The following is an 11,683-nucleotide window of genomic DNA, read 5'->3' as shown; positions in this document are numbered from 1 at the left end:
TATGACAAAAAAGAAAAGAAGGAAACACAGAAAAGAAAAATGGAGGCTGCTCATCATGAACATCCACACCAGGCAACAGGAAAGGAAGGGGTGGACAGGAGGCACACAGAGGATCTGGGGCAGTGATGGCACTTCCCATGACGCCCTGTGAGGTGCACAGGCCATTCTGTCTGTCAGAAGGCACAAAGTGGCTGGCAGAGGAGTGCCCACCTGTAATACCAGCTCCTGAGGTGCCTGACTCAGGGAGGGCTGCAGGTTCAGGGCCAGTCTCAGTAATGAAGTGAGACTGGCTCAAAATAAAATTTTGTGAAATGGTTGCTGATGTAGCTCAGAGAAAGAGTGGCCCCAGGTTGAATCCTCCCTCTCTCTCTCTCTCTCTCTCCCTCCCTCCCTCCCTCTCTCCCTCCCTCCCTCTCTCTCTCTCTCTCTCTCTCTCTCTCTCTCTCTCTCTCTCTCTCACACACACACACACACACATACACACATATACACACACAAGTCATAGAATGAAAAAAACCAGGAGAGAACCCAGATAGAAATGATGGCTTGGGATAATATTAATAATAAATATGCTAATATATGTTCCATCATTTTGAGAAGTGTTCCACCCTGGTCAATAGACTGAGATAGGGGAGCCTGTTGACCTCCATGATAGGGGTAAAAGGTAGGCGGCATTCCATTCAGTTATGCCATGAACCCAAAACTGGTCCCAGAAATAAATTTCACAACAAAAAGTAAACTAAACTTCTCAGTGACAAGTCTGCCTGTGTCCTGTGTTGAAAACGTGTAGCATCCTTAACACTTTTTTCTTCAATTATTATTTTAATGTGCAAATGTTTCTTTTAATTACTCCTTTCTGAAGGTGCTTATTTGTGAACAGCAAGGCTTTTTATGATCCACTCTTTCCATTCCTTAAAGGCTTCCACCGGTCTTGGTGAATTCATGTTTTCACAACTGTGTTCTGGAATTGCTCTCGGTGTGACACCAGGAACATCATGCACCCTCTACACCAGCACTTTCTATCTCTCTGCAATATCAAAGTCAATGGCGCGCTGCAACTCGTGTAGACAGACAGGACAACAGTCAGCTTCCTCCAAATGGCAGAGTCTGGCATTAGGCATGTGAGCTACTGGCAGCCTCAAAGTCCAAATATGTGTCCAATCTCAAGGGCTAAAGTCTTACAGGATCACAGCAGCAAAATTATTTCAGAAATAAAGAAGTTATCACAAATGAAACAGTCACTGAAATATTTTGGGGGGGGGGATTCTTCACCGTGCCTTTGTAGTGTGAGCTATGGAAATCACTGCCACATCTAGCGGAGCTGAATATCCTTATACCATCTGTCAAAGTAGCCTGTCCAAAGACAAAATTCCAGATGTCTCTTGGATAAAAATCAATCATTGTTATTCCCACAACACAGAAGGCATCTTCAGTTTTCTCCTGTTTTAAGAACTTCAGGATATTTTCTGCATGAATTTGTAAATTGCATGTGTGATCATTCACTCTGAAAGAACATGGTGTTGCAGAAACAGAAACCAGTTCTAGGAATTTTACAGTTGAGCCATAGAAAAGTGCTGCACAGTCACCCTTGAGCCATTTAATATGTCCTTCACTGGTAACTCTGGTGTTTCCTAGAGATCCAGTGGATGGTACATAAATGCTGTGCTTCTCTGGAGAGGGTATCTCTCTGTAAGGATTACTGAAAACTGTTGAAGTCTTGGGGAGCCTCAGGATGATAGGTGACCAATCTGTGGATGCAAAGTAACAGGTCCAAAGAGATCACTGGTTGGCTGGAAGGCTTCATTCATTCATTGCTGTTCTCTATCATCTAGTTCCTCATACTGTATCACAAGCACTGGATTCATAGAGATGAGGGCTGTCTTTAGTGTTTGTTCAGAGTGATGTAATATTTGCATAAGGACAGGTCCCATCCCTTCACATCATGTTCTCATGTACAATATGAGATAGGGTAGATTAGGGACCCTCTTCCCAGGCCCTACTGAAGCCAGAGTTTTGCAGTAAAACTCAATTTACCACTTGCATTGGCAGGTAGCATCTGCAAAGCTGCAGGCATCTGCAACTAAGAAAGGTGGCAGCTGACCCCAGAAGCTCATCTTCAATTTTTTCTTCCTTTTGAGTTCTTGTCCCATTAGTTCAGAGAATGAAACCCACAGACCAGGATGAGTGATGTGAAGGTGGAGTTCACTGGAGAGCAGAACACTTGCAGCACAACAGAACCCAACAGCAGGTTCCCTTGGGCCCAGTATGCTGACCTAGGGGTTTATGCAGCACTCAGTCCACCTTTATGATAATCAGGGTTTGGAAACATACGAATGCTGTGGATCAATTCCTCAGTCCCAACTGTCATTCAGGTCTGCCCCACTTCCATTTTCTCTTGGCAGGTCAGGAAGTGGGAGGTTGATGTCATTGAATGGGGCTGCAGGAGTCACTGGAGGGTACATCTGCAGTGGGCATCCCTACTGTTTGCAGGCCAACTTTCCATGGGATGATGGGTCAGCTTGCCCCGGCTTGGCGCTGACCTGCCAGTCTGCAGCTCCACCACTCAGCTGCAGCTTCCCTGCTGGGACCAAGAGGCTGGTTGTGTGGGTGGCAGCCAGGGAACCACGTCACTGTCTCACCCTGATCAGTACAACTGGTGAGGTTAAGGGCCTCCCTTCCTTTCTGTCCCCTCATGCAGGAAAGGAACCGTGAGCCATGGAGTTGGAAAAATTGGGAAAGGATTCAATCTACAAATCCCTGTGTGTGTGGCATTCTGAGGATCTAGAGAAACCCTGACTTCAACAGAACAAGGACTTCAGGTAGGGGAGCTGAAAGTGAAGAACAGGGGTGTGGGGCAAAGACTCTGCAAGGTCCATGGAGACAGCACAGGGGAAAGGGTGTCACTGCCTCCCATGGAGAATTACTGAGAGAAGACACACGTCAACCCAGACATGAGAGACTGCATCCCGGTAGGAAATCCCATTCTAACCTGAGTGGGCATCACAGTGGAGAAGCTTGTCCAGACATCAGAAACCCCCCTGGCAGCTCACTGCACGTTCAGGAGTGACTCTCCCAGGCCTCCCAGTTCTCCTCCCCAGCTCGATGGCCAGAGCTCTCCTCCTATTACAGACAGGATTCCTGCACCATGAGGAGCCTATGTGGTCCCTTTGGTTGTCATGTCTGTTTTACACAGCTTTTTCAATATTGTGACTAAAAGAGCTGACCAGAACAATTTTAAAGGACAGAAGATTTATCTGAGGGCTCCCAGTTTCAGAGGTCTTATTCCATAGAAGGCTGGCTCCATTCCTCAGGGCTCAAGGTGAGGCAGAACATCATGGAGGAAGAGGGTGGCAGAGAGAAGCAGCTCGCATCGTCAGAAAGCACAGAGAGAGAGAGAGAGAGAGAGAGAGAGAGAGAGATTCTACTTGCCAGATACAAAATATATACCCCACAGCCATGCCCCCAATGAACCACTCACTCCAGTCATACCCCACCTGCCTCCAGTTACCACTCAGTTAATCCCATCAGGGAATAACTCACTGATTAGGTTAAGACTCTCACAACCACATCATTTCTCCTCTGAACCTTCTTGCATTGTCTCACACATGAGTTTTTGGGGGACACCTCACATGCAAGCCATAACAATGTCTTATGCCCTCAGGACAGTGGTGCACATCCAAGCCCAAAAATGTAAGGTGGGCAATGGGCATTGGTGGGATACACACGCAGGACACTTTAATAGAAGTACGATGCAAACCGCAAATTGCATTTTACATTTTCTTGTAGCTTTATTTAAAAAGAGCAAAAGCAAACAGATAGAATTTCAACAGCATATAGAAAATACATACATTTTACTCAAAATGTCATAATTCAGAAATGTAATCAATGTGAAAATTGTTCTAGTGATACATGTATACATTTATTCAAACTAAGAGTCTATTTTGAGTGCATTTTAGATTATAGAATAAATAAATTCAAAGGGCAGCATTTCAAGTGCTCAAGTACTACATGTATCTCTTTTACCCAGATGAATCATAAGGGACTCTTCTCTTTAAACACAGGAAGTCAGTTCAGCGTTTAAATAGTCCATGGCAACCTTTTATTTTACTCATTGAAAAGATTGAAATAAATTGAGAAATAATTTTATTATTTTTCATCAGCAACAATGGTCAGATGTTTGGGTAGCATAAAGATAAAACTGCACTAATCCCCTCCAGCCTTGGAATTCTCATGTGCATAAAAGGAATAAAGAGCCAAAGAGTCGTTTGAGAAATAAAAGAACACAAAGCAACTTACAAGCAGCAGGATGGTGCAGGTGGCTCTGTGTTCAGAAGATGTCTGGGAGAAGAGGCGGGGGCTGTGGATGTGTTGGGCTCTCCTGTGGTGTCTGAGGAGGAGACTCACCATGTACAGGCTGGTGCAGACCATGAGGAGCACAAATACCAGATCTCGAATCATTTTCATACTCATAAATATCCCTGAGTTCTGGTTGCCTAACTGCCTGGTTTGACAGTGTGCAACAACACAGCTACAACCAACCAGAGTGAGATTGCTCCTGGCTGTTATAGTTTCAATGATGTGGATGTAAATGAGCATGTTGAGGATCCAGAAGAAAAGGAATGAGGGACATGTCCATATAGGGAGCCTAAATTTAAGCCACTCCCACTTAGAGTTACTGGGACTGACCATGATGGCTTGAAATGCATCAGGAGAGAGGTGGTGCAGATGGAAACACCCCAGTCACTCTCTATATATACAAGACTGCTTTGCAACCAACATCATCCAAAAATCTTCTTACTCCAAAAGATGATGTGATATCTGGTACCAGTTTGCACATGATGGTCAAGGTATTGGCCCATGTGAGCTGTGAGAAAATGGGATCCACATGAGGCCGAACTAAGAAGGCGTGCATGTACAACAAGAAGAAGAGTGAGTTCCCCAGGACACCAAGGCACAGCTGAGAGATGAGAAAATGCCAAAGATTGTGTCCCTTGGAAACATTATCTTATTATTCCTTTTCAGTGCTGGGAATGAAATCCAGATTTTTGTGCATGCTGGGAAGGTGCAGTATCATTGAGCTACACCCCCATCCCAGGAACATTAACTTAATGATGGCTTAGAAGTCCTAATGAGGTAAACTGGGCCTGCAATGAAAAATGAAAAAGAAGGTGAAATTCAAGCCACCTCACTGCATTCTAGGATGCTGAGCAGAGGACATGTGTCCTGCATGAAAGGCTGGTGTGCAGGTTATGAGACATGTTTTCTTCTGAGCCCCAGGCTGTGTTTCATCTTCCACCTACATTTCTGTAGCCTCTTCTCTCTGAAGAGCATGATCATTCTACCAGACAGACAGACTACCCTGTGTTCTTGAACCTCTGTCTTGGAGTACTCATGGCACACATGAGTACTTGGAGGAAGCTCCAAGTCAATGACTGCCAAACGCTCATCCTAAACAGTATTTTCCACCTGGGGACTTTTCACCTCCCTCCCTACCCATGGGTCAAACAGCAAGGATCTGAGATATCTGTGGTTCTCAAAACTTGTACAGAGCTAATGGCATGCAGAGGCCAAGATGGCTGCTCAATGTCCCACAGTGCTCCAGACAAACTCCATAACATAGAATATCCAGCAGAGTCAACACTCATACCATGGTTGATAATCCAGTCAAACAAAGGCCCCTGTACCCTGAGGACCTATGTCATGTGTAACATCCACCCTTTGGCATGATCTGTACTGCAATGATCCACCCTCATTATCCTGTTAAGGAAGTAGTGCTTACATTTTTTATTGAGCTCCCACAGTGTTGGAGTACTGTTCCTCCACAAGCCTTCCACCAGCTATGCAATTTATGTTTTATGAGTTTCACTTGTTTGAAATTGTGACTCTTGACATGGTTGACTATGGTGACCATACGGACATTTTTGAAAATGCATATTGTCTTTAATATGTGATATAATGGTTTCAGGTTCAAATGTAACTACAGTGATCATCCATAACAGTAGAGTCAAAGATCAACTTCAAAAGATACAAAAATTAAGTGATAAAATCAACATATTTAAAAGTAAAAAATTTTATGCTATAGTTATAGAAAGAATTTATTTACTATGATAAAAATATCAACTACATCCATGATATTGAATTGTGGTTTAATATGGAAAGCTTTCCCTTTCAGATCAGAGTAAAGATCTGCTCTCAGTAATTCTGCTCCTTATGTTTGCAGAGGGGCATTATTGTCAATAAAGGTACAGTTTATAATAATTGCAAAGAAACCAATACTATCTTTCTTCATAGATATTAAATTTTATGGAGAATAACTGCAGAAACAATGACTAAATTATTTGAATTATTAGAGGGATTATTTAAGGTTATGGAGAAGAAAGTCAGTATAAAAATCATTTGGATGACTGTATTATATCACAAAACTATTATTAGAACACCATTTTCAGAATGGTGTTCCATTTCAGAATGATACCATTTAAATAGTATAGAATAAGACAAATGTCAGAAATAACATGATAAAAAGATGTTATGCTTCCATTTGGAAATGATGTGATAAATTAAATGACTATAGCATTTTAGTAAAATGAATTTAATTTTTAATTCTTTAATTTTTAAAAGGTGATATATGTATTATATTTATCATTATATAATATGTCATATATATGCTCTGAAAGCACAATAAAACTACCGGTAGAGTAGAAAAGAGAGGAATAAAATGCAATAGATGTAAATTATCTGAAATGGAAATAAATACACATCAATTGAGCCACTGAAAATGAAGATGAGAGCATGAGAAAGATCACAGAACCCGGGAGACCTAGGACTGGCAGGGGACTGCGTGGACTTCACATAGGTGTTCAGAGAGAACTCAAGACCTGCATATCGAGAGAGGGCGGCGGAGACTTCAAACAAAACTCAATTGATTCGTACAATGATGGATATGCAGAGATACAACGAATCCTAACACAAAACACACGGAATGAAAGAATGGAGACAGCACAGGCATAAATGAAAGAAGAGAGAATTAGAGATAGAACTAAGACAGGGGAACACAGAGGTACTTCAGAACAGAAATATTAGAAAGCAAAATGTGAAGATAACTGGAATCTCTGTGTGTAATGGGAACACAGACACCTCGCTCTCTCCTGAGGTTGAGGGCCGCAGGGTCCCTGTTCCAGACAGTCAGTCTCCCAACACAGTGAGGCGTTTTGGAAAGGCTGGGTCTGGCCCACAGAGACTGTATTTCAGGAACAGAATGACAGGACCTCTCCTCTCGGGGGATGTCGATCACCTTGTCACCTGCTGCCTCGTGACCTTGTTTACCAGGAATCATTTTGATGCACACAGAGGAGCAATGGATCTTCTCCCAGATGCACAGTGACTCTGGGCGTAAATGTTAGGTTTATTAATTGGGAGTGCCGAGTCATCACTGGAAGATGTGTCTTCCCTGGATGAACTTCTTCAGAAAGTAAACTTGAGGATCTAGAAAACCACAAAAAGTTTCCATGCAGCTGATGGATCCCAGCTGACCCTGAGCAGGACTGCAGAGGACATGCTTGCTGCTCCAGGGGAGGCCGCTGTGCCTCCTTGCTCCACGCTCCATGCAGCACAGGCCTGGCGCAGGGCAGAGGGCTATACTGCAGCCCTGACATTGCTAAGGATTGTAACACACTTGGTTTATTATGGAATTCTTTTACTGTTTTAAAACTGTTTGCCACTACATAAAATTGAAATTGCACCCCAAATACCACTGTTAATTTTTTTTACACAATATACAATGCAATGAAAATAAACAAAAGTAACGCATGTACATATTCAGTACAGAGTAATTAATACAATACTGTCATTACTCTGAATACCTAAAATGTGTAATAATATATTCCTTATTTTGCCTAGGGGTCAACAATTCTAAATGTTTTATATATTATCCTTTACTTTCTAAATTTAATATTGGTATAGGTTTGATTTTAGAAGCATGTGTGTTTGGGGTTTCATGGACTTTCACTTTTTATAGATGGCAAAAATTCTGTTTTACACTCTGTTGTGCAATGGTCAAGTATGGCTTCAGGAAGAGACAGAAGGGGCTGAGGAAAACAAAGTTCATTTTACTCACAGGTCCTAGAGACAGGATGGTAAGTAGGAGTTCAGGGACACCAAGACAGGTATAAGAAAGATGCCACTGGAGGACAAATGGGGAGACAGTCTATGTTCTGTGCACTGCTTGCCCTTGTGCTATAGCACAAACCCCAGCAAAGTCACTTTCAGATGGTTTTATTTTGTCTATTTGTGATTTCTATCTCAAATACAGCAGACTGATTTGGTAGCACCAAAAGCTAGTAATGCTAAAGACTACTAGCCCTGAGACACACAGCAGCAAAGAGCTGCTGAAGAACTCCAGAGAATGACCAAGAGCTACAGGAGAGCTGCTGGGAGGCATTAGCTCTGGCTGTGGTGAACTGCTAACAATAAGAACCAAGAGCTACTGGCACTCAGAGTTTGGAGCTGTTAGTTGCACTAAAGGAGCTGTACTTTGCTTTTCTATCCAAACTGAACAGAAGAACCCTCAGCCACTTGGTAATGATAGCATAAAAATACTCAATCACTAATACTCTTTCACATATATGAATACATAATGTAGGCCAAGATCTAGTTACACACATGGTACCTTCGAAACTCTCCCATTTTTTAAAAAATCAAATATATACAATAAATTCCCCTGGTAGATAAAAAAAATTCTAGAACTTCTTGCTCATTTATGTATGAATGACTGGGGAAATAAAACACTTTATGCACACTTATTTGAAGACTTGGTGGACACTACAGAAGAAAATGGATTTTATTTGAATTCCTGAATTGTAATGACAGATTTGGAATTAGGTACAAACAGGCTTCCAAAAATGAATTTCAAGGTGTTACCAATTAAGTTTGTTTTTTCCATCTGTCCAAAGACATTTGGAAAAAAATTCAGATGAATTCATTGAACATGTGATATGGCAGCTGTAAAAACTTCAAACTACAAGTGACTTGTCTGCAAAGACATTCCTTCCAGGAAACTTGAATGAGTTAAAGCGTATGTTCAGGTAGAAGCCAGCAAAGTCACAGACAGGTTGGAAGAAAACCACAAGGGCAGAAGCATAAGAAGACACACAATGGTGCTGCCGTTGGAGCGCGGTGTTATTTCTGCCATCCCAGCGGTGTGTAGATGAGTGCGCGGCGAATGGGTTTCCACGTGAGCCAGACGACGCGGGAGCCTGGGCAGTTATGCTTTTATTCTTCTGACGGACAGCACAAGAACCCACGATATGATTACAATTTTAAAATTTCACTGAGACTTGTTTTGTGGCCTATGTTGTGATCTATCCTAGAGACTGTTCCATGTGCTGGGGAGAAGACCACTTTCTGTAGCTGTGGAATGGAACATTCAATAGCTGTGGCTTAGGACCATTTCATCTAGGGTGCTGCTTAACTGTGCTGGCTGTTTGTTGATCTTATGTCTGGAAGATCAGCCCATTGCTGAAGGTGTGGTGTTGAAGTTCCTATTATTGTGTTGGAGTCTGTTTCTCCATTAAGGTCTATTGATATTTGCTTTATATATTTGGGTGCATATATGTGTATATATATATCATACGTACAAAATTGTTGTTTTCTCTTGCTGAATTGTCATGGTTTGGACCTAGAATGTCCCCAAAGTCTCTCATGTTCAGAGGCTGGGCTTTGGGAAGTGATTGCATCATGAGGGCCCTGACTTCACTGCTGGAATAATCCACTGAAGGGTGAGTGGACTACTGGGAGGTGGGACCTAGTTGGGGTCCACAGGCCATGAGGGGTGTTCCCTGGAAGGGTTTTCTGTCTCCAGCCCCTTCTGTTCTCTTTCTTCTGCTGAGAAATCTCCTGTCGACCATCTCTCCCAACCGGTGACACCCCCTCATTGCACGCACATCAAGGTGCCCACTCCACCACCCAACTCTCCACCCAGTGGTCTTCTGCCCACCCAGAGGCCCCACCTCCTTTCTCTGACAAAGGTCTTCCAGTCCCCACTGTACCCTCCAAAAAAGAGTCCCCAGTAGCTCCCTCCACTCCTTTTAGAGCCCTTTGGTCTCCTTTGCCCTCAGTATTTCCACCCCTCCTCCATGACAAGTGATCTCAACCACCCAGATGGTCCCTTCCACGCTCAGGGTCATTCCCTTCCTTCATTTGCTGGAGATGCAGAAGAGAACAGGCAGCAGGTGAGGCCAGGACCCACGGTGAGGTGAGGCAGGGAAGCCCCTCAACCCCTGGCTCCCAGTGCCCTTCAGATTCGGCCAGTGTCTCCCACGTTGCCGCCTCCCTCTTGCTCTCCACCCCCATCAGTGCCATGCTGATGCCATGCACCTGTGTGTCCAGGACACTTTCAGTTCACAGGGCTCCCGTCCACTGGAGCACTGGGCAGCAGCACTTCAGGCTGCCCCAGTGCACACACGTGGGGTATTTCTGGTGTAGGGGCTGGTACTTAAGAGGTTGACTCAGTTTGACCAGTAGCAGGAGACCCTCTCCATGCTGCATCACCAAACTCCACTCAAACATCAGCCCAAAGCTTCAGACTCTCAAAAAGAAAAAGGACAGCTGGGCATGGTGGCACATGCCTGTAATCCCAGCATCCTGAGAGGCTGAGGCAGAAGGATTGCAAGTTCAAGACCAGCCTCAGTAACTTAGCGAGGTCCCAAACAACTTATCAAGGCTCTGTCTCAAAATCAAAATCAAAAGGGCTGGGGATGTGGCTCAGTGGTTAAGCACCCCTGGGTTCAATCCTCAGTACAAAAAAAAAAAAAAAAAAAAAAAAAAGGAAGGAAGGAAGAACAAAAGGGAGGGAGGGAAGGAGAGAGAGGGAGAGGCTACTACAGAATAACAACCAAGCACTGGTGTGTCCACATGCACACTAGATGGTTTAAAGACATTACTTTCAATTCTCAAAACAACCTTAGAGGGTTACCATTACCACTTCCACATGGCAAAATTCATGCTCAGAGCAGAAGAACCTCAACAAGTGGGTGACAGAAATCAAATGGAATCCGTTACGCTGACTCCACCAGGCACTCTTTCTGCTAAAGGAGAGCCAGTGACAACAAAGTGCCCTTGTTCATTCTACTTCCAAGCATCTCTTGATCCAGGTGGCTCTCTCTGACTCTACTAGCACTGTCCGCCCATTTTAGGGCTTCTTCATCCTGATATCTCTCCTAGGGATGCCTGCACAAGTCTCCTGGCGGGTCCGCCTCCATCCTTGCCCCATAGTTTATTCTCGCAGCAGCAGAAGGACGTTCTAAAACATGTTACTCTTGCATTAAAGCATCCAATAGCTTCACAGAACATTCGGAACTAAACTTGACATGCAGGATCCTGCATCTATATCTCATTCAGTTCTCACCCTCTCACTTCGCTCCAGGCAGGCTGGTCCCCAGTCGCCACCGCAGGGGACCAGGAGCCCCCATTCCTATACCGCTCTGACTCCACAAAACCCCAGTCCGTCTCAAGTCGCCTTGGCCTTTCTGACCACGGGATTCTCAACACCTGGCAGTGCCTGCACTTCCTAGGCGCTGCACAGATAGCTGTGAAATGAGGGGTTGAGCGCCCCAATTGTCCCTCCTGCATTTCCACTTCCCTCAAAGCATCCCAGTTACCCGATCAGGTACCGATTTCTTGGTGATCT

General features: G+C 44.0%; 2 pseudogenes across 2 annotated transcripts; both read right to left on the bottom strand.

The window, feature by feature from the left end:
* Positions 1-1,186: 1,186 nt before the first annotated feature.
* Positions 1,187-1,916, bottom strand: LOC306648759 (archaemetzincin-2-like; annotated as a pseudogene). Its single transcript has one exon. The product of its transcript is annotated as an archaemetzincin-2-like (transcript).
* Positions 1,917-3,921: 2,005 nt separating this feature from the next.
* On the bottom strand, positions 3,922-6,509 carry LOC306648760 (vomeronasal type-1 receptor 4-like; annotated as a pseudogene). Its single transcript has one exon. The product of its transcript is annotated as a vomeronasal type-1 receptor 4-like (transcript).
* Between the last annotated feature and the right edge of the window lie 5,174 nt (positions 6,510-11,683).

The sequence above is a fragment of the Sciurus vulgaris genome (assembly GCF_902686455.1).
Source record: "Sciurus vulgaris genome assembly, chromosome: 17".
In the NCBI taxonomy this organism is placed as follows: domain Eukaryota; kingdom Metazoa; phylum Chordata; class Mammalia; order Rodentia; family Sciuridae; genus Sciurus; species Sciurus vulgaris.
This window is presented reverse-complemented; position numbering and strand designations above follow the sequence as displayed.